Genomic DNA, 23,660 nt, shown 5'->3' on the forward strand with positions numbered 1-23,660 from the left:
AGTAGCCGAGGTTTGCTGAATATATCTAATAATTCTGCCAGAAAAGGATCAGTGAATTCATGTCAAATATTCTCTTGTATGGAAGTCAATACTGCTAACACCATCAGAGAGGGATGGTGGCCTGGTTATGACTCTTGGGTACAGATATGCTATATTAGTACAAAGAGGAACTGTGGTGGGAAGCATTCAGCAAACTTACCTTCCCAGGTCCTGCTGTAGAGGCCATCAACATAACTTTTTGTGAAAGACCCCCTAAAGGCCAGATGTTGTACTATGTCTAGACTCCAGAAGACTGTGGACTTTAGAATGTAAATAGAACTAAGTTGTCACAAGTGTCTGTTCTTCCTAACAGAAACCAAATAATAATAGTGTTGTGAGGCACGAGGAAACAATTCTAGTGAAACAGGTGTTGGAGGACCTGTATCTTTGAGAATTGCTTTTTCACTCATTCATTCATTCATTCATTCATTCATTCAGAATTCTTTTCCTTTTCCTCCTCCTCCTTTTTCTTTGTACTCTTCAAGCAATATTCAAGACAAGATGCACTTAGACACTTACAACTCAAGTAACCACATATTTATCAGTCTCTGTTTCAACAAGGCATCTCTACAGTCCACAGTCCCAAGGTCTTCTACAATTCATTTAACTATTCCCCCTTCCCCCAGTATGGAATCCCATGATGTCATAATGACATTATTCTGAAACCATGTGTAAGTGTCTCCTCCATGGTAGGCTTTGAAAGCCTCATCACTACATGAGTCTTCAATAGTCACCAAGTTCCAGTAGGAACTAAATATGGTTTGATACCAGGAAGATGAAGAGAAACACCATGATCTCAGAATTAGCAAAATTAGTTCAAAGCCCCCAAAACCAAAGCAATTAAAACTCAGGCAGTGCCCTGTGCCTAACTTTTTGTAGCGCTCATGAGAACATTCCTGAAATTTTCAGGAATTCTTTGGAATTGTTGTTTATTTTGAGATTTTATCTCAGGAAAGCAGTTCTGTATATAAATTATTATTGATTATTAATAATTTTCAGTAGCACTTGGGGACTTGCACAGTGCACAGACTCCTCTGCTGATAATCTCCAGTCCCCATACAGATGCTGTCAGTTTATTTGTAGGGAAAATGATGATTACTTCCCACTGAGGAGGTGAGATCATTCCATTCAAACCTATATCAGAGGCTTCATTCTAAATATACATATAGCAACCCAGCACACACTCATAGGTAGGTGTTTAGTGGGAATGATAGTAGGATATATTTATTCTGTATTTCTAATATCATATTTAACTGATTCAAAGAAGTTTACAAAATTTCTTTTGTATTACTGACTCAGAGTAATTTGAGTGTTTTGGTAGCTGCAAATTTGAAAAAATCTCTCTCTGTCTCTCTCTGTCTTTCTGTGTGTGTGTGTGTGTGTGTGAGAGAGAGAGAGAGAGAGAGAGAGAGAGAGAGAGAGAGAGAGAGAGGTACTTCTCACACAACTTTGAACAATCTCCCTCATCAGTTCCCACTGATGCTCTGAACAACTGTCTGCTGGTCCTTCTTGGATTTTCTATAGACTTGTGATTTCTGACATTGTCTTGTTTACTGTAAACAGAATCACATCCATGATTGCAAAAAAAAATCTTTCATGGGCTGTGCATTTCTCTGATAGCTGTTCACATTGATTTGTATAAATCAGGATAGGAAGAAACACAGATATGATACTAATGCCAAAAATATGGAATAGCTAAGTATGAACTATGATACAGTGCCTTTGAGGGATCTGATGATTGAAAATTATTTACACTGAGTGCTCAGACTCCTTTGCCACCCTGTCCATACCATTCAGTTGTATAGGTTTGAGTTTTTTCAAGTGTAGGAAACTATAATCACATAAGCAAAACTGTAAGCCTGTGTCTCTTTATACTATGGTATTGTTAGTCTTTCTTGTGACTTAGAATATAATACACAGAGAAAGGGGGAGGGAAGGAGAGTCAGACAGACAGATTGGAGTGAGGAGAGTTAGATGCAGGATAGAAATATTTTAGAAAGTTTCTGGCATATTTCTAGCTACTTCTGTCTCTTAACCTCCTCCCCATGTCTCCTGATGCATATATTTATTCTACTTCTAGTGAATGGACCATTGAATGGGAAAATATCAGCATAGAAAGTAAATTTGGGTAGTTTTCCTTGCTTACTTCTGTTTTAAATTTTAATACATCTTCTATCTTTAAATTTATGTGAAGAGCCGGGCGGTGGTGGCGCACGCCTTTAATCCCAGCACTCGGGAGGCAGAGGCAGGCGGATCTCTGTGAGTTCGAGACCAGCCTGGTCTACAAGAGCTAGTTCCAGGACAGGCTCCAAAGCCACAGAGAAACCCTGTCTCGAAAAACCAAAAAAAAAAAAAAATGTAAAGATTTTATTAATGCACTGGTGACTGTACCCCCACTTCCTACTCCTCATATTCCCAAAAGATGCTTCAGTATGCAACCCTGATTGTCCTGAAATTTGCTCTATCAGGCTAACCTCAAAATAGGATATCTGCCATCTTTAGTCTAAGTGCTGTAATTAGTGTCACGTGACACTAGAACTCTTTTGAGTATAAATTTCTCAAGGTTGGTACTGGAGTTGGTAGAGTTCAGAGCTGGGAAAAACTGTAAGTATTTTCTCCATAGGAACCTATGATGCTATGAATGTTTACAAGTAGAGAGTACTGACCTAGCTTAATTACAGCTTGTTCTTTATATAATGAGCTATGAAGTTACATTGAAATACCCTGTTTAAACACTGGTGTTATAACAGCAAATACAGTAGATAAATGCTGTTTCTTAATATTTGTTTCCTTTTAGTTGATATTACTTTAGAAAAATGCATCATTATTTTTGTTCTGCATTTTCAGTGCTTTATACTGATTGTCTTTCTACAAACACTGAATTCTCAAGAGTTATGGTACAAGTTTTTAAGTATTTTATCTTCATCTTCAATACTTTCCATTTATTCCACTCACACTTAGCGTTTTTCAGTCTTATCACATAGAATATTCAAAACTTAAAACACACACACATATATAAATTACAAACATATATATATAGTGTGTGTGTTTGTATGCACACTTCCGCAGAGGCCAAAGGTTGGTGACCAGTGCCTTTCTCTTTCACTATCCTCCTAATGTTTAGGACAGGATCTTTCACTGAACCCTGAGCTCTCCTTTTAGATTAGAAAGGTTGAACTATAAGTCCATGGGCAGATCACCATTATGATCAAACCTTTTTAATGGAGTGATGGGGATCCAAACTCAGGTTCCTGTGCCTATACAGCGGGATCATCATTTCGGAAGATACCTCCCTAGCCCACAAGTGTTTCTATGGATAAACTGTCAGTTAACAGTTTTGAGAAAGACTCTGAATAAAGCCAGAGTCTGCTCTCATTGTCATCCTTTGCACTTAGTTCTTCTTCTCTAGAATACAAACTTAGCCTGGTCACTTTCCTGGATTTCCTCAGCTCATGACAACACAGGAGAGAGGAGTCACTTCCAAATTTCTATCCTGTCCCTTTGTGATGCCCATTACCCAGTTAAAAGTTTTTCTTGTTTCTTGGAGGCAACAAGTGTTTTTCAGGGAAAGTGTTGATTCCCTCAGCAGACACCCTGTGTCCTGACTTCATCATCCTCTAAAAGAATGAGGTCTAAGAATATTAATTCTTCATCCTGGAAGTTACTTTCAACTTAATAACTATCTGAGGGTGGCAGATATCTTTGGCTACAAAGCTCCTGTCTAGCAGCCAGCAACACAGATACATCCTACCTGCACAGGGGAATTGCTTTCTTTCAGGCACCCAGTCTGCAGAGGATGAGGCAATCTCTAGGAGTCTGGGTCAGTCCAGACCTCTGAACTGGCTTCTTACTTTCTGTAGATTCTAATTGTCCATAGCATTTTACTTAGTGATTACTGTTTCTTTTGCATCCAAACAGTCTCAGTTATACTGAGTCTGTGCCTTTAACCAGTGGTGAGACCTGGAAAACCTGCAGTGTTTTTGCACTCAAGACACCTAGATAAGATTCAGTTTTACCACAATGTCATGGTTAGTCATCTTTAACAGAAACAATAGGAAATACATTGATACTTGGGAAACATCAAATTAAAAAAAAACATTTTAATATGACTTATGAATAGAATCTAGTGACCACTGTGCAACACAGTAGTTGACATCCTATGAAGGATGTAGTTTTCTGCCTGGCTCCCAAGAGTTCTCTAGGTTTGATGTAGAGTGACCAAGGACCATGACAGAATAGCATTCAGGGACTTGGCCATAAGAATCCTTTTCCTGTCCCAGAATGTACTGAAAATTCTAGAGAATCATGTGTTACTTTGTTGATGCATTCTTTTTTTTTTTTTACTTATTTATTTATTTTTATTCCTTTTTAATTAAAATTTCCACCTGCTCCCCATTTCCCATTTCCCTCCCCTCCTCCCAAATATTGCCCTCCCCCCACTTCCCTCCCCCTATCCCCCCTCCTCTTCTCCTCCCCCCACTCCATTCCCCCTCCCTCTCGATACTGAAGAGCAGTCCAAATTCCCTGCCCTGCGGGAAGACCAAGGTCCTTCTATCTACGTCCAGAAAGGTGAGCGTCCAAACAGGCTAAGCTCCCACAAAGCCAGTTCATGTATTAGGATCGAAACCTAGTGCCATTGTCCTTGGCTTCTCATCAGTCTTCATTGACCGCCATGCTCAGAGAGTCCGGAATCAACCCATGCTTATTCAGTCCCAGACCAGCTGGCCTTGGTGGGCTCCCAATAAATCAGTTCCACTGTCACAGTGGGTGGGTGCATCCCTCGTGGTCCTGATTTTTTGCTCATGTTCTCCCTCCTTCTGCTCCTCATTTGGACCTTAAGAGCTCAGACCGTTGCTCCCAATTGAGACTCTGTCTCTACCTCGATCCATCGCCAGATGAAGGTTCTAAGGTGATATGCAAGATATTCATCAGTATAGGATAGGGTCATTTCAGGTTCCCTCTCCTTAGTTGCCCAAGGTACCAGCTGGGGACATATTCCTGGACACCTGCGAACCCCTCAAGAGTCAAGTCTCTTGCCAACCCTAAGATGGCTCCCTTAGATAGAATATATACTTCGCTGCTCCCGTATCCATCCTTCCTATATCCCAACCATCCCAATCCTCCGAGCTCCTCCCATCCTCCCCTTCTCATATTTCTCATCCCATTTCCCCTTTGCCCCATGCCACCTCACCCGCAAGTTCCCAGTTTTTGCCCTGGAATCTTGTCTACTTCCCCCTCTCCATGCGGATGACTATATGATTTTCTTTGGGTTCACTTTCTTATTTAGCTTCTATAGGATCACACATTATATGCTTAATGTCTTTTATTTTATGGCTAGAAACCGATTATGAGTGAGTACATCCCATGTTCCTCTTTTTGAGTCTGGGATACCTCACTCAGGATAGTGTTTTCTATTTCCATCCATTTGCATGCAAAATTCGAGAAGTCATTGTTTTTTACTGCTGAGTAGTACTCTAATATGTATATATTCCACACTTTCTTCATCCATTCCTCCATTGAAGGGCATCTAGGTTGTTTCCAGGTTTTGGCTATTACAAACAATGCTGCTATGAACATAGTTGAACAGATACTTTTGTCATTTGATGTGGCATCTCTTGGGTATATTCCCAATAGTGGTATTACTGGATCTTGGGGTAGGTTGATCCCAAATTTCCTGAGAAATCGCCACACTGATTTCCAAAGTGGTTGCACAAGTTTGCATTCCCACCAGCAATGAATGAGTGTGCCTCTTTCTCCACAACCTCTCCAGCAAAGGCTATCATTGGTGTTCTTGATTTTAGCCATTCTGACAGGTGTAAGATGGTATCTCAAAGTTGTTTTAATTTGCATTTCCCTTATCGCTAAGGAGGTTGAGCATGACCTTAGGTGTCTTTTGGCCATTTGAATTTCTTCTGTTGAGAATTCTCTGTTCAGATCAGTGCCCCATTTTTTTATTGGGTTCATTAGCATTTTAAAGTTTAGTTTCTTGAGTTCTTTATATATTTTGGTGATCAGACCTTTGTCTGTTGCAGGGTTGGTGAAGATCTTCTCCCAGTCATTGGGTTGCCTTTTTGTCTTAGTGACAGTGTCCTTTGCTTTACAGAAGCTACTCAGTTTCAGGAGGTCCCATTTATTCAATGTTGCCCTTAATGTCTGTGCTGCTGGGGATAAACATAGGAAGTGATCTCCTGTGCCCATATGTTGTATGGTACTTCCCATTTTCTCTTCTATCAGGTTCAGTGTGTTCAGACTAATATTGAGGTCTTTAATCCATTTGGACTTGAGTTTTGTGCATGGTGATAGATATAAATCTATTTTCATTCTTCTACACGTTGACAACCAGTTCTGCCAGCACCATTTGTTGAAGATGCTCTCTTTTTTCCATTGAATACTTTTAGCTCCTTTATCAAAAATTAGGTGTTCATAAGTTTGTGGGTTAAAATCAGGGTCTTCTACTCGGTTCCATTGGTCGACTTCTCTGTTTTTATGCCAATACCAAACTGTTTTCAATACTGAGGCTCTGTAATAGAGTTTGAGGTCAGGGATGGTAATGCCTCCAGACGATCCTTTATTATATAAGATTGTTTTGGCTATCCTGGGTTTTTTGTTTCTCCATATAAAGTTGATTATTGTCCTCTCAAGATCTGTGAAGAATTTTGATGGGATTTTAATGGGGATTGCATTGAATCTATAAATTGCCCTTGGTAGAATTGCCATTTTTACTATGTTGATCCTCCCTATCCAAGAGCAAGGGAGATCCTTCCATTTTCTGGTATCCTCCTCAATTTCTTTCTTCATTGACTTAAAGTTCTTGTCAAATAGATCCTTTACTTCCTTGGTTAGGGTTACCCCAAGATATTTTATGCTATTTGTGGCTATCGTGAAGGGTGATGCTTCTCTGATTTCCATCTCTGCTTCCTTATCCTTTGTGTATAGGAGGGCAACTGATTTTTTGGAATTGATCTTGTATCCTGCAACGCTACTAAAGGTGTTTATCAGCTGAAGGAGTTCTTTGCTGGAGTTTTTGAGGTCGCTTATGTACACTATCATATCGTCTGCAAATAATGAAAGTTTAACTTCTTCCTTTCCGATTTGAATCCCTTTGATCCCCTTATGTTGTCTTATTGCTATTGCTAGAATTTCAAGCACTATATTAAAGAGGTATGGAGAGAGTGGACAACCTTGTCGTGTTCCTGATTTTAGTGGAATAGCTTTGAGTTTCTCTCCATTTAATTTGATGTTAGCTGACGGCTTGCTATAAATAGCTTTTATTATAGTTAGGAACGACCCTTGTATTCCTAATCTCTCTAAGACCTTTATCATAAAGGGATGTTGAATTTTGTCAAATGCTTTTTCAGCATCTAATGAAATGATCATATGGTTTTTTTCTTTCAGTTTATTTATATGATGGATTACATTGATAGATTTTCGTATGTTGAACCAGCCCTGCATCTCTGGGATGAAGCCTACTTGATCATAATGGATAATTTTTCTGATGTGTTCTTGGATTCGGTTTGCCAGTATTTTATTGAGTATTTTTGCGTCGATGTTCATGAGTGAGATTGGCCTGTAGTTCTCTTTCTTGGTTGTGTCTTTGTGTGGTTTTGGTATCAGAGTAACTTCAGCTTCATAAAAGGAATTTGGCAATGACTTCTCTGTTTCAATATTGTGAAATACATTAAGGAGTATAGGTATTAGGTCTTCTTGGAAGTTCTGGTAGAATTCTGCATTGAAGCCGTCTGGACCTGGGCTTTTTTTGGTGGGGAGGTTTTTTATAACAACTTCTAATTCTTCGCGACTAACAGGTCTATTTAGATTGTTCACCTGGTCCTGGTTTAACTTTGGTATATGGTACTTATCTAAAAAAGTGTCCATTTCTATAAGATTTTCCAGTTTTGTGGCATACAGGCTTTTGTAGTAAGATCTAATGATTCTCTGAATTTCTTCTGAGTCTGTGGTTATGTCTCCCTTTTCATTTCTGATTTTGTTAATTTGCGTATTCTCTCTCCGCCGTTTGATTAGTTTGGATAGGGGTTTATCAATCTTATTGATTTTCTCCATGAACCAGCTTTTTGTTTCATTGATTCTTTGGATTGTTTTCTGTGTTTCTATTTTGTTTATTTCAGCCCTCAATTTGATTATTTCCAGTCTTCTACTTCTCCTAGGTGAGTCTGCTTCTTTTTTTTCTAAAGCTTTCAGGTGGGCTATTAAGTCTCCAATGTGTGCTTTCTCCGTTTTCTTTAAGTGGGCACTTAATGCTATGAATTTTCCTCTTAGCACTGCTTTCATAGTGTCCCATAGGTTTGAGTATGTTGAGTCTTCGTTTTCATTGAATTCAAGAAAGACTTTAATTTCTTTCTTTATTTCTTCCTTGATCCAGGTGAGGTTCAGTAGTTGACTGTCCAGTTTCCATGAGTTCATAGGCTTTCTGGGGATAGCATTGTTGTTGAATTCTAACTTTAATCCATGGTGATCTGATAAGACACAGGTGGTTACCGATATTTTTTTGTAACTGTGTAAGTTTGCTTTGTTACCGAGTATGTGGTCTATTTTCGAGAAGGTTCCATGAGCTGCAGAGAAGAAGGTATATTCTTTCCTATTTGGGTGGAATGTTCTATAGATGTCTGTTAAGTCCATTTGATTCATTACCTCCCTTAATCCTCTTATTTCTCTGTTAGGTTTCTGTTTGATTGACCTGTCCATTGGTGAGAGAGGAGTGTTGAAATCTCCTACTATTAGTGTGTGTGGTTTGATGACTGCCTTGAGTTTTAGTAACGTTTCTTTTACATAAGTGGGTGCTTTTATATTAGGGGCATATATATTCAGGATTGAGATTTCATCCTGGTGAATTGTTCCTGTTATGAGTAAAAAATGTCCATCTCCATCTCTTTTGATTGATTTTAGTTTGAAGTCAACTTTCTTAGAAATTAGTATGGCCACACCTGCTTGTTTCTTAGGTCCGTTTGCTTGATAAACCTTTTCCCAGCCCTTTACTCTGAGTAGATGTCTGTCTTTGTGGTTGAGGTGTGTTTCTTGTAAGCAGCAGAATGTTGGATCCTGTTTTCGTATCCAATCTCTTAGCCTGTGCCTCTTTATAGGTGAGTTGAGTCCATTGATATTAAGTGATATTAATGACCAGTGGTTGTTAACTCCGGTCATTTTTCCTTTCTTTCTTTCTTTCCTTTGGTAGTAGAGTTTGTGTGTTTCCCTTCTTCAAGTTGTGCTGGTGAAGGGTCTTTAGATGTCTGAGTTATTGTGGGCATTGTTGGACTCCTTGGTTTGTGATTTTCCTTCAGTTACTTTCTGAAGGGCTGGATTTGTGGCTACGTATTGTTTAAATTTGTTTTTATCCTGGAAAACTTTGTTTTCTCCATTTATAGTGAACGAAAGCTTGGCTGGGTATAGTAGTCTGGGCTTGCATCCATGGTCTCGTAGTTTCTGCAGTATATCTATCCAGGACCTTCTGGCTTTCATGGTTTCCATAGAGAAATCAGGTGTAAGTCTGATAGGTTTACCTTTATAGGTAACTTGACCTTTTTCCTTTGCAGCTCTTAATATTCTTTCTTTATTCTGTATGTTTTGTGTTTTGATTATTATATGACGAGGAGATGTTTTTTTTTGATCCAGTCGATTTGGTGTTCTGTATGCTTCTTGGACCTTCAAAGGAATATCTTTCTTAAGGTTGGGAAAGTTTTCTTCTATAATTTTATTAAATATATTTTCTGGACCATTGAGCTGTACTTCTTCTCCTTCTTCTATCCCTATTATTCTTAGGTTTGGTCTTTTTATTGTGTCCCAGATTTCCTGAATGTTTTGTGATGAGAATTTATTGGTTATGCTGTTTTCTTTGATGAGAGTGTTTATTTTCTCTATGGTATCTTCAGTGTCTGAGATTCTTTCTTCTATCTCTTGTAATCTGTTGGTGGTACTTGTCTCTGTAGTTCCTGTTCGTTTATCCAAATTTTCCATCTCCATCCTTCCCTCGGTTTGTGTTTTCTTTATTACTTCCACTTCGTTCTTCAAGTCTTGAACCGTTTCCCTTACCTGTTTGATTACTTTTTCTTGTTTCTCTTGGTTTTCTTGGGTATCTTTGAGATATTTATTCATTTCCTCTACCTTTTTGTTTGTAATCTCTAATTGGTTGTGGCAGTTTTTCACCTCCTGTTTAAGGTCCTCTATTATTTTCATAAAATTCACTTTTGAGTCGAATTCTTCTAATTCTTCTGTATTAGGGTTTAGACTTCTCATTTCGGGATTCCTGGATCCTGGTGATGTCACGTTGCCTTTCAAGTTGTTGGGGGAATTCTTGCATTGGCGCCTGCCCATCTTTTCCTTCAAATGGAGCCAGGAGAGGCCTGATGTCTTGGACCAGTCTTTGCTGTGACTAACTCTCTAGGTGTATCTCCTCAGTGTAGGGGCAGGAACCGTTCCCTTCCAGGTGAACTCCTCAACACCAAAACATGGATGCGTGGTATTCCAATGACCCGCGTAAAGAAGGCCGAATGCAAGGGGTCGGGCGGGGTCCAGTAGAACACAGGCGACACTGCAGTACAAGCTGGAGGTGCCTGCGCTCCCTTTCGGGGGTTGCTGAGGCCTGCCCGCTGCTCTGGTTGGGTAGCCTTAGTGTAGGGGCGTTTGTGCTCTCTACCGGGACCATCCGCCCCAGGATAGTACACACTCACCCGTCCCGATGAAACTTCTTGGCACCTACACAGGAACTCCTGGATGCCCCAATGAGCCAGGGGACTAATGGAAGTAGGGCGCAGGCAGAGCAGGTCCAGCAGATCACAGCAGAGACTGCAGCCCTAGCAGCAGGGGCCCGCTTTCCCTGGCGGGGACCTTGAGGCCTGCCCTCTGGTCAGGGACTCACTGCTCTGGGTTGGTAGCCTTAGTGAAATGGCAGGAAACTGTTCCACAGCTAAGGACCTTGCAGACAAGGCAGGTTTGGGGGTGGGGGTCTGTTGATGCATTCTTGATGCATTCACTGGGACCAGGCAGAAGCCCATAGACGTGACTGTCAAACACCCATCCTGGCCTTACTCCATAGTTCTCTGAAATGGAATTCCTTAAACATAGGTTGCTAGTAGCCCACCAGATTCTATGCTTTCTCTGGTATTCACCTCCAATCTTGCCAATGGAGCACTGGTGTTCTGCACATGACCTGCTGTATGTGACTATTCATGGTTTCTGAAGATCTGTTTGCTTTTCTTAGGCTTTGGTGATCTCTTGTTTTTCCATCAAGCAATTTACCCAGTAAGTCATCTACCTAGTCCCAGAATAGGATAATTAAATGTAGAAAAAAGTAAGAGACTTAAAGTAAGCAGGAGGATATTGTACAGTTAATATGTCACTTCCCTTGCAGGTCATGACACTGTATGGATGTAGGTCCAGCAAATTGGTTTTGAGGCAGGAGGTTAAAACAAAAAGGAATTTGAGAATATTATGAAAAACATAAAAAGACACTCCATAAAATTACAATTGAATTTAAAAATAAATAGTTTTGTTTTCATGACTTTAGTAAAACCTTACTAACACTAATTGTTAGGAAGCCTTTTAAATTGGTCATTTAATTTAAATTCTGATTCAATTTTGGTAATTGTGTATATGCTATAGTGTGTAATATGACACAAATAAGAAAATACTAAGTAAAATATTTCTATTAAGGTAAGGTAAACTATAATCAAACATCAAAACTGTAAAATAGATACAAATATGACTGTTTCTGTCCCTATAAATTGTTTCTTCTTTTATTCTTTATGCCATTGAGTTTTAGTCCTTCATACTTTCATCATAACTGTGAATTCACAAATACATACTTGTAGCTTGGTATTATTTGGGGTCATCCTTTTATATTTATTTATATTCATTTTATTCCATAGTCAGAAGAAAATCATAACACATTACATTTCGTGTTTTCTGTTATTACTTTTATTTAAGGTTTATCATCAGGGTAACATTAACAGAAGAGATGAATTTTTCATTTAAGTTTGTAGCTATGGTGACTTACATTGTGAAAGAGACCCCTAAAGTTATCACATAAATGGGTCCTACCATGATTTCTTATTTAATATCCTCTTATTCCACAAGTATTTAAAACTCTTTCAAAACTAGAAAATAAGGGGAAGGAGAGGTGACTTGTTAGGACCCTTTCTGCTGTGAAGAGAACACTGATTTTGTTTTGAGCACCCATAAAGTAGTTCATAACCACCAGGAGACTTTATTTCTTTTAACATCTGCAGGCCCTGATTGCACATGGTGAACAGACATACATGCAGGCAATCACACATACATATAAATAAATCTTAAAATATGATTATATAAAATAATATGTCTTACATAAACAGGAGAAATACGTCTTAGATTGAGCAGTATAAATTATGAGATTGAAGAAAGTAACGTTTTAATATTTTTTTTCTGTCTCAAGTTAAAATCTGTGTGCCCTGATGTGGAAGAGATGAGTCACATCAGCTTCAAAGTGGGGATTATCTTCTTCATCCAGACTGGAGCAGGCATTATGGGGAACTCCTTGCTTCTCTGTCTTTATAGCTTCACTTTGCTTACTGGAAAAAAGAGGAGACTCACAGACCTGATCCTCAACCAACTGGTTTTTGCCAACAACTTAGTTCTGTTCTTCAGAGGGATCCCTCAAACAATGTCAGCTTTTGGTTGGAAGGATTTCCTGGGTGATACTGAATGTAAAGTTGTTTTATATGTTCACCGAGTAGCCAGGGGGGTTTCTCTTAACACCACATGCCTTCTGAGTGGTTTCCAAGCCACCAAGCTTTGTCCCAGTTTCTGTTGGTGTAAGCATCTTAGTAAGAGATGCCCAAGATGTGTTGGTGTCTGCAGCTTCTATTTTTGGATCCTGCAACTCGTGATAAATATCTATGTTCCTATAGGAGTAACTGGCCCAAGAGACAGTCAAAATAAAAGTAGGAACATGAATTACAGATACTGTTCCTCACCTATACCAAAAAAATACATAATTTTATTAAATGCAGTCTTGTACTTTGTCATTGATGCTATATGTTTGATGTTCATGATTCTGTCCAGCAGTTCTATGGTCCTTGTCCTGAAGAGGCACATGCAACAAGTTAAACACATTCACAGCCACACACTTTCCTTGAGACCTGCCCCAGAAGACAAAGCTACATGTACTATTCTTAGCCTGGTGACCATGTTTGTTTTTTTCTTCTGTCTCTCTTCCATATCAACTCTTTCTCTTGTTCTTATCAAAGACTCAAACCAGAGGCTGATTGATGCTACTGTATTCCTGGCTGCATGCTTTCCTGCATTCAGCCCTTTTCTGCTCATCAGCAATGACACCCGTGTCTCTCACATCTTTGATATCTGCAGGAGAAAGAAACTCTTTCTCTCTGGGCAAATATCTATCTTTCTTATGGTTTCTATGGTTGGCCCATTGTTTGGTTTAAACTTTTATATTCAATTTTTAAATTTATGATTGTTTTACGTGCATGTGTGTCTGTACCACCACTGTCCTGGTGACTCAGAGGCAAGAAGAGGATGATAGATCTAGTCAGGCAAGACTTTATAGACTGCTACAAACTGCCATTGTGTAGAGCAGCTACTGCCCTTGACTACTGATCTATTATTCCAGCCCCATTTTATTTTATGTATATGGTTGGTTTGCTTACTTTTGTGACTGGGAACCACATGTATGCTGTTTCTGTTAAGACCCTAAGAGGGCATCAGATCCCCAGATCTGAGGTTATAGATGTTTGTGTGCTGACATGTGAGTACTAGGAATTAAACCCAGTTTTTCTGGAAGAGTAGTCAGTGTTCAGAGACACTATACCATCTCTCCAGTTCCTGCTTTAATTTTAAGTGTAGTATATAATGGGAAGTATTCTAGAAGTCTATGGTAGAATTGTGAGAAGAAAGGCTGAAGGTAGAGTTCCATGGTAGACAACTCTCTGTCATATACAAGGATTGTATAAATCAAATTAAATACATTTAAAATCTGCATTAACTCTAAAGGATCTTGTATTTCCCAGTGATTTCTGTCCTAATTTGGTTAAGAACTAAAGAACTAATAAAACCATGGACACTGACAGATAATCAGGTTAAAGCAATGTTTGATGTGCTTGGTGATTGCCTTGTGATCCCTGGGACCCACATGGTAGATGAAGAGAACTGACTCCTGAATATTATGCACTAACACATAGGCTTCACACACACACACACACACACACACACATGCACGCACACTGTGTGTGCATTCCAGAATAAAATACAATTAAAAACTTTAAATTCTATTTGTCTAGAAATGAATAGCCAAAATACAAATTTTTAAAAAAAAACAAACAAGACTTCATGTTTTCTATCTTTATTTATTTTAATTATAGATTTATTTTTGCTTTAATTTATGTGCATGTTTGTGTATTGGAACATATATGTTGATGTCCACAGAGTCCAGAACCAGTTGTCCTATCCCCCAGATATAGGTTTTTAAGGTGCTTGTAAACTTTCTGGATGGGTGCTAGTAATTAAACCTGGGTCCTCTAAAGAAAGAAATGCTCTTAACAACTGAAATCTCTTTCCAGTTCCTCTTTCTTTTTGAGATAGAGTCAGTATTGTCAAGGCTGGCCTTGAACTCTTGATCATTTTGCCAACACCTGCTAAGAGCAAGGATAGCAGGCAATGATCAGCATACTCGGTTATACAGTATTAATATAATATAATTTTATACATTACACATTATCAGGACTGACAAAGTTTTGAATGATTGTAATGAATAAAGTCATTGAAATTAGAAAGAAAATACAATGTCATTATTTATTGTTTTTCAAATGAATAGATGAAAATATATGAACATTTAAATGAGTTTGAATCCAGAATTTTCCCCAAAGGAAAAAAAAAACTCATGCAATAATATAACTATACTTTTTAGCATGGGCATTTAAAAAGCCTTCTTTATGAATTAAGCGAGACTAGATAAATAATTATATTTGTTTTTATGGCACATTTACATACAATTATGATAATATACAAGCACCTTAAATAGAGTATAACATTGAAAGATAATCAGGAAAATGTATTTTTTCATACTCTGCAGGGCTAACAGACCCTTGAGACCAAGGTATCACTGAGGATGAACACATATAGGCTAAATGTTAAAAAAAAATACCAACAAGATGCCAGGACAGATTTGTAGACTATGTTCACTACAAATTGGTCAATCTTCTATGCGGGAATCATTCAAACTTTTAAAATAATGTAAACTGAATAGAAGGCAGCAAAGAATCTCAGAATTATACTGTCCCTCTGTCCTCATGAAACAACAAGAGAAGAGGCTAGAGTTGTGAATTTGCTGGACTCTCTGATTGTGTCTGTGGAACACAATAACCTCCAACATGCTTTCTCAGATCATGAAAATTAAGTTCACCATGTCAGATAAAAACTATAAGAAAGTATATAAAGAGACAACACCACTATTACTTTCTATACTGAGATTTTTACTATTTGATGGACCATTCACTATAAATGGAAGAAAGAAATTTATTAGGATATATAGGAACCAAGTAAAGAAACAGCAGTAGCCAATGAACTCTAAGGATTGAAACTTGAGAGAAGTCCACCTGAACATCTTGGAGTTTAACTTAATTACCTGTATGCCAATGGAGAGGCAAACAGTGCTGAAGGACACCCCAGTGCAAACTCTATTAAAATAGAAAACAAGATTACAACTTGTATCATAGCAAAAACATGTTCATTCCAAGGATACCAATGTCTGGGTATACCTTAAATGGTAAAACTGTGAGATTGATCAGAACCAGTTGACTGAGAAACAGATCTATGGGTCACCAGTGATGTCCAGTGAGCAGAGGGAAGATGTACAGAAAGAATAGGGAGGGATTTCTTATGATGCTAATGGCTGTTTTAATGAGGAACACGATCCCCAAACTCTGTCAAAATGAAAGAAGAGAACGCCAGATTTTAATAAAGTCAAATGAATGAAGAGTAAAGCAAAGAACATTATATAAACCTGAATTAAGTGTCCTTCAATTTTTAATATATAGCTTACTCTACGTTTTTCTCCTTAAACATTAATAAAAATCTTTGCTTTTGCTTGTGCTTTCAACACAACTCAATGAAAAATCATATTTAGGCATGCCAATATCTATTGTTAGGATAAAGGAATGAATAGCAGAATGGTCCACAGCTGAAGAAAGGAGAGAAGGAAGCTCTCTTACGGATAAGCATTGCACTTTAGCTGACATGTTATTTGGCAAGGATGAGATGCAAATTATGGGTACAAAGTGCTTCTTTCTTGGCTTAAAGTTAGAACATGTAATTATAAAGAAAGGGCTTATGCCAGGCAGTAAAAATATGTTCCACAAAATGGTATGGTTTATATTATAAATAGAACCAAAATTTCATTTAAATCTTGAGAACTTTTAATTACAGGAATACAAAAATGAATCATGTTATGTCACAAAACAGTTTGATCTTGTCTCACAGTTTTTATGTTTATGAACTTAAAATAATTTTAAAACACAGAGGTGTTCATGAGTTCAAAAAAATCCACATTGACATATGAAAAATACAACATTAGAAATTTGTAACACTCTAAAGATCTATTTGCCAAATAAGTTATTTAGAATCATTCAAGAGAAAAATTTATGAGTGTAAGTCTTAGTAGTTGAAAGAATTAATATATGTAGAGTACAATTTTTAAACAACCCTGTATCTCAACATTTATCTCCAGTAAGACAGAAAACTTCAGAGTCTATATCAAGCATAAAGACAGTGACATGTAGAAATCAATACTCACCTACATAGTGGAAAGTATCTAGAGAAAAACTGATGTGATGCATATTCAAAGTGTTGGCAAAACTTCTTTATAGATGGAAGTTTCTGTTCTGCCTAGTTCTACGGTCATTCAGTCCCAAAGAAATACACAGAGGCTTATATTAATTATAAACTGTTTGGCCTATCAGCTCAGTATTACTATTAAATAGTTCTTACAACTTAAATTAACCTATAATTCTTGTCAATGTTTATCTATGTTACTTGGTACCTTTAATCAGTAAAGCATTCTCGTCTTTCTTCTTCTGCATCTGGTGGATGACTGACTCTGCCTTTTCTACTCCCAGAATTCTCTTAGTCTGGTTGCCTGGGCAATAATTCCTGCCTGGCTACTAGCTAATCAGTATTTTACTAAACTAATATGAGTGACAAATCTTTACAGTGTACAAGGCCACAATCCCACATTTCCCTTTTGCTCTTTTTCAAAACAAGAACTTCAAATATAATCTCCTTTGTTTACCTATCTTACTGACCATTATCCAAAACACTTGTAACCAACACTCCAAACAAATACAAACATTTTTTGGGGGATTGTGGGCATAGTTTTTTAGGCAACTTCTTGCTGGTTGGAGATGCTAATAATCCTATGGGGACCCAAAGAAAATTTAGGATTATGGTCAAGTCCTAACTGGAGTATTCTGTGAGGCTGGACCATCTCAACCAGCAATCTTGAGGCAGCTATAAAGTAGAACTCAAAGGAAACTGTCATAGAGGTGCTCTGAAATGTTGAATCATCTGGGCCATCTGTTCCCACTGGAGATTTTTTCAGGTGGGCCTTTCTTGGTCAAATCTTATTTTTCTTAACTCAGAATGAATCCACGGCCTCTCAATTCCTTTGGAAACAAAAGCAAAAGTTTTTTCCAAAGTAACATATTTTGACTGTAATTTTTAAGTCAAGATATTTTCAAAATATATAGGTTTGATTAATACAGTATCATTAATAATCAAATGTGCTTTCATCCATGGAACTGTACTCTGTCAAAAGCACAGAGCTACATGTTTCTCTATTTGTTCAGGTTTTCTGCACCAACCTTAACAAAGTGAAATCTTCCCTAAGACAGAAAAAGTGTGAACAGTTGGCCAAGGAGGATGACAACAGAGTGAAAGCAGCTCATTTTGGCTAGCATCCTTCCAAGACTCTATGACATCGCCAAATCAGTCATTCCATTTGCTTCTTATTGTGATCACAACAGTCATTATACACATCCTGACTTCTATCACTATGAATCATTTTGAACATTTTTCAGAGTGTTGCACAGCTCACAAACATGCTTGCAACCAGGTTGGCCATGCAGAGGCACTCCTGGCAGACAATATCAGAGAACACAAGTCTACACAATTGTCACACAGAAAGAACTGATGATGGCCCAGAGCAGCAAGAGAACTGGTTATGTTAAATTTTATACATTTACATATATATGTATATATTTACTTTACAACTACAGTTTCACCTTCCTTTTCTCCTCTTCGTTCCTCCCTCAATACTCCTGTTCCCTCTTCCCCAATCCCACTTTTCCTATATTTCTGCTATGAAAGGACAGGTCTGTTGTGGAGAGCCTCTTGTTTGTTCCTGGCTGCTCAGTCCCAAAATAACTACACAGAAACTGTATTAATTAAATCACTGCTTGGCCTATTAGCTCTAGATTCTTATTGGCTAGCTCTTATATCTTAATTTAACCCACTTTTATTAATCTGTGTATTGCCACATGGCTGTTGATTACTGGGTAAAGTTCTGTCCTGTATCTGTCTCTGGCAGAGCTACATGACTTCTCCCTGACTCTGCCTACTCTTTTTTCCTCTATCTGTTTGGAACTCCCACCTTGTCCTATTCTGATAAACCACTGGCTGAAAAAGATTTATTCATTAACCAATAAAAGCAACACATAGATAGAAGGACTTCCCATATCACCGGACTCCCATGTGTATCAACAAAACATCACATACCAAGTTGCAGTATAACTAAGCACCACCCCATGTATTGAGGCTGTGAAAGGAGGCCCTGTATGGTTATTAGGGTGCCTAAAAGCAGTAAAAGATTCATAGACAGCTCCTGTTCTCACTGTTAAGAATCCCACAAGAGAATCAAACCTCACAACTGTAGCATATATGAAAATTATGTAGACCCACAGTCAAACACTAGGCAGAGTTCAGGGAATTCTGTAGAGGAGGGGGAGAAAGGATTGTACAATCCAGAGAAGTCATGGAAACTACAAGAAAACTCACAGAATCAGCTAATCTGAATCCAAAGGGGGTCACAGAGACTGAACTGACAACCAGGAGCCTGCATGGGTTATTGTGATTTTTAACAGATTAAGCAAACGCTTGGAAAGAAAACTTGAACACAACTCCTAACCTCAATTTAGAATATTCCATGTGTTCAGTTATAAAACCTGCAGGCCTGGATGTAAAAATATAGAATCAACTTTGTAATTTAGTATAAAGGGATCATATAAGGTGTTAAAATTATCAGAGTAAGAAAAACATCACCCCACCACCTACAAATATTTCCCTTTGGTGCATTCTGTCTAGTGGGTGAGTGTGTTGCTGTTTGCGGAAGGGAAACAGAACCTGAGATAAAGGCTTGGGATCCATGATCTCACATCCTCCATGGGAAGTGATTATCATTCAGTGACAGCCATTTTTAAACTGAAGATTATCTGCAGAAGAGTGTGTACACTATGGAAGTTCCAAAGTGCTACTGAGGGTGAAGAATGCCACCCAAGAAAGAGTTACCTTCGAAATAAATAATAATCACATGGTACTTTGGGAAAAGATTGGAGGAGCATTTTGATGAATGATTATGGAAGTTAACCACAAACTTTGCCTTTTTTAATTATCCTCATAAAATTGATTCCTTATCATTAATTTTTTGTTTAGTTTAATATTGGTTTGAGACAATGTCTCAGTGTGTAGCACTCACTGTCTTGAATCTGTATGAAGAGAAGATTAATCTTAAACTATCAAAGATATTCCTACCTTTGTCTCTTCAACACTGGGATTAAAGGTGTGTACCACTTTGGTTGGCCATCCCCTTCTACCCACAACCCCAGGAACAGGGTGACTTTCTACAGATATACAGTAACACACAGTATGCATGTTTCTTCCTGGGCTTTAGTGGCTATTACAGTCTAGTGTAGCCAAAGACAGTCAATGGGATTCTATGTGGCCTGGACATTGTTGGACATGGATTTAGATTGATTTTTGTAATACTTTTATGTCATTGCTATACCCTACACTGAGAGAGGCCAAATGACTGATGAAGGAATGAACATACACCACTCGAGATCATTAGTTATGCCTCATATGATATCGAGACTAATAAGATTAGCATTGCCTGAGGTGTGATTGATATGAACATCTTGGTACAAATCATAAGGTTATATGTTTATTCTCAATTCTATTTTATTGATTAGTGTGTAGTTTTTAAATGCAGTATCCTGCTGGTTTTATTATCATTTATCTATAGTAAAACATAAAATTAGGTATGTGATTTTATTGTTCAGGATTTTTGTGCCTATGGGGGTTCATTTTGGTTTCCATATAGACCTTAAAGATTTTATTCAATTTCTGTGAAGAGTTTCACTGGAATTTTGAAACAGTTTGCACTGAATCTGTAGATTGCTTTTTATGAGTTGCACATTTTCATAATGTTAATATTACCAGTTCATGAACATCAATTTTTAATCTTCTGTTATCTTTTTTAATTTTTTTCTCAATGTCTTAAGCTTTTCTTTACTCAAGTGTTTCAATGTCTTTGTTTAGTTTTGTTCTACAGTATTTTAATTTTTTGAAGCTGTTTGAAGTAATATCAATGCCTTTGACCTCAGTTAATTCTCCTTCTTTAACAATTATTCAAAGGTTATTTTTCTTCTTTCTAATAGTGTCCAAGATTTCCTGACTATTTTGATCCTTTATTTACCTATTTGTTTATTTTTGCTTTTCTTCAGATTTGATGTTTTCTTTTAGTGAGTGATCTAATTCTTATAACTTGGTTCAAGTTCTGATCCTCTTTGTTTCACTAAGTTCAATTTGTTCACAATTATTTTCTGTGATTTTTTTAAAAATTCCTGATTTACCATTTAAAATTTTAATTCATTTTGTCCTTTCAGGGATTAAATATAATTATTAAATTATATGTTCACATCTAGGGTTGCTTTCATTATTTATTCAAATGTTTGTTTTTTATATCATCATTCTGCAATTTATTCATAGCCAGTGAATTTTTTGATCTCATTTATTACTGCTATTTTGAAATCATAGTCTTGTACACTACTAAATGACTTTTCTAGGGAACAGTAATAAGGAATTCACAGTTTTGGGCTGATATTCATTGCCTTGGGTATGCATGATATTTGTGTGTTTGCTATTGGATTTAGGAATCTAGAATTATCCTTTGCGTAGTATTTCTCTATTGAGAAATCCAAAGTCCCATTATTAAGTGTGTGTTTGGATGACTATTCCCTATTACTCTGAATGATCAGCTTTTAGGCAAGCTGAATTGAGTTTATGGTTCAATCTTGAAGCACCTCATTCAATGTAGATATTTGCATGGTGTATTAGAAGTTGCTCAGGCCCAGAAAAGGCTAGCTAAAGACCCTACGCACAGAAGCAGAATGATTTATATATTACCTAACTTAACAGGAAGTGCGTTGTAAGCAACTTCCAAAACTCTAGAATTTACAGAGACATCTCACTGCCTAGAAAGTCATTCATCCAAAGTTCTGTATTGTTGCAGCATCTATCTTCAGCTACAGGCCCGTAGTATCTGGAAGACTTTTCCATGAAGCAGGAAATTTGGAAGACTGTTTCACCGACATTTGCAGAATTCATCAGTTGCTTTCTTCTCTTTCCTGCAGAAGTATGTCTGGCAGCTTCTTCTGTGAAGCAGGAATTCGTAAGAACCATCCCATCTTTTGTAATGTTCAGCTGTCACCTTTTGTAAGTCCTACATATCCAGTACATACAGCATACCAAAAGGAGTCCAGGCAGGAGCAGTTTCTTGCACAAATGACTAACAAACTCCATCATTCTCTTGAAGTAGATTGGTGATGCTTGGGGCAGCTGTGTTTCTCTACATCTTGTTCTGATTTTATACCATTGGCTATTGGCCAAAATCAGCTTCTTTATTAACCAATGTCAATAAAACATATTCACAGCATACAGAAGAGAATACCACATCAACAGGCTGTCCTAGAACTCACTACATACAATAAACTGATCTGCAACAAGCAGAGTGCTGGGATTAAATCATATACCACCACACCAGCATTGGAACTGTTTTTCCTATAGCTAGCTTTATTTACTTAATACAATTCTCAGTTTTACTGTGACTGCCTTTAATCACTTAACATAATTATCTCTTTGCAGCCATTTAATTAAAAGTAGCATGAATTTCTCCTACTAAGTGATAGAAAAGTAAATCTATTATATATGTATACCATATTTTGTTGTATTTTGTCTGTGTTGGTTTTATTATTAATAATGGCTGTATACACATGGAAATTAAACAATGCTCACCTGAATCATCAATGGGTCAAGGAATAAATAAAGGGAGAAATTAAAGACTTCTTAAAATTCAATGAAAATGACGACACAACATACCCAAATTTATGGGACACAATGAAGTGTTAAGAGGAAAGTTAACGGCACTAAATGCCAACATGAAGAAGCTGGAAAAATCCCACACTAGTGAATTTACAGAACATTTGAAAACTTTAGAACAAAAAGAAACTAACTCACCTAAGAGAACTAGACAGCAGGAAATAAAGTGAGAGCTGAAGTCAAAATAAAAACAACAACAAAAAAAACAATACAAAGAATAAATGAGACAAAGAGTTGGTTCTTTGAGAAAAGCAACAAAATAGACAATCATTTATCCAAACTAACCAAAAGGCAGAAAGATAATATCCAAACTAACAAAATCAGAACTGAAAAGGGGGACATAACAACAGACATAGAGGAAATACAAAGAATCATCAGGTCATATTTCAAAAACCTGTACTCCACAAAATTGGAAAACTTAAAAGAAATGGACAACTTTCTGGATAAATATCGCTTACCAAAATTAAATCAAAACCAGATAAGCAAATTAAACAGACCTATAGCTGTTGAAGAATAGAAACGATCATCAAAAGTCTCCCAACCAAAAAAAAAAAAAAAAGGCCAGAACCAGATGGTTTCAGCTCAAAATTCTACAAGACTTTCAAAGAAGAATTAATACCAATACTCCTCAAATTATTCCACACAATAGAAAAAGAACACTGCCAAACTCTTTTTATGCGAGAATTACCCTAATACCTAAACCACAGAAAGACATTACTAAGAAAGAAAATTACAGACTAATCTCACTTATGAACACTGATGCAAAAATACTAAATAAAATACTGGCAAATCGAAACCAAGAACACATCAGAAGCATCATTCACCACGATCAAGTTGGCTTTATCCCACAGATGCAAAGATGGGTCAACAAATGAAAATCTGTCGATATAATCCACCATATAAACAAGCTGAAAAATAAAAACCACATAATCATCTCATTAGATGTCAAAAAAGCTTATGACAAAATACAACATACCTTCATGATAAAGGTCTTGGAGAGAGCAGGAATACAAGAAACATACCTAAACATAATTAAGGCAATATACAGCAAGCAAACAGCCAACATCAAACTAAATGGAGAGAAACTCCCAATGATTCCACTGAAATCAGGAATAAAACAAGGTTGTCCACTCTCTCCATACCTATTCAATATAGTTCTTGAGGTCCTAGCTAGAGCAATAAGAAAACAA

The sequence above is a fragment of the Chionomys nivalis genome, chromosome 2, assembly GCF_950005125.1.
Source record: "Chionomys nivalis chromosome 2, mChiNiv1.1, whole genome shotgun sequence".
Taxonomy (NCBI): Eukaryota; Metazoa; Chordata; class Mammalia; order Rodentia; family Cricetidae; genus Chionomys; species Chionomys nivalis.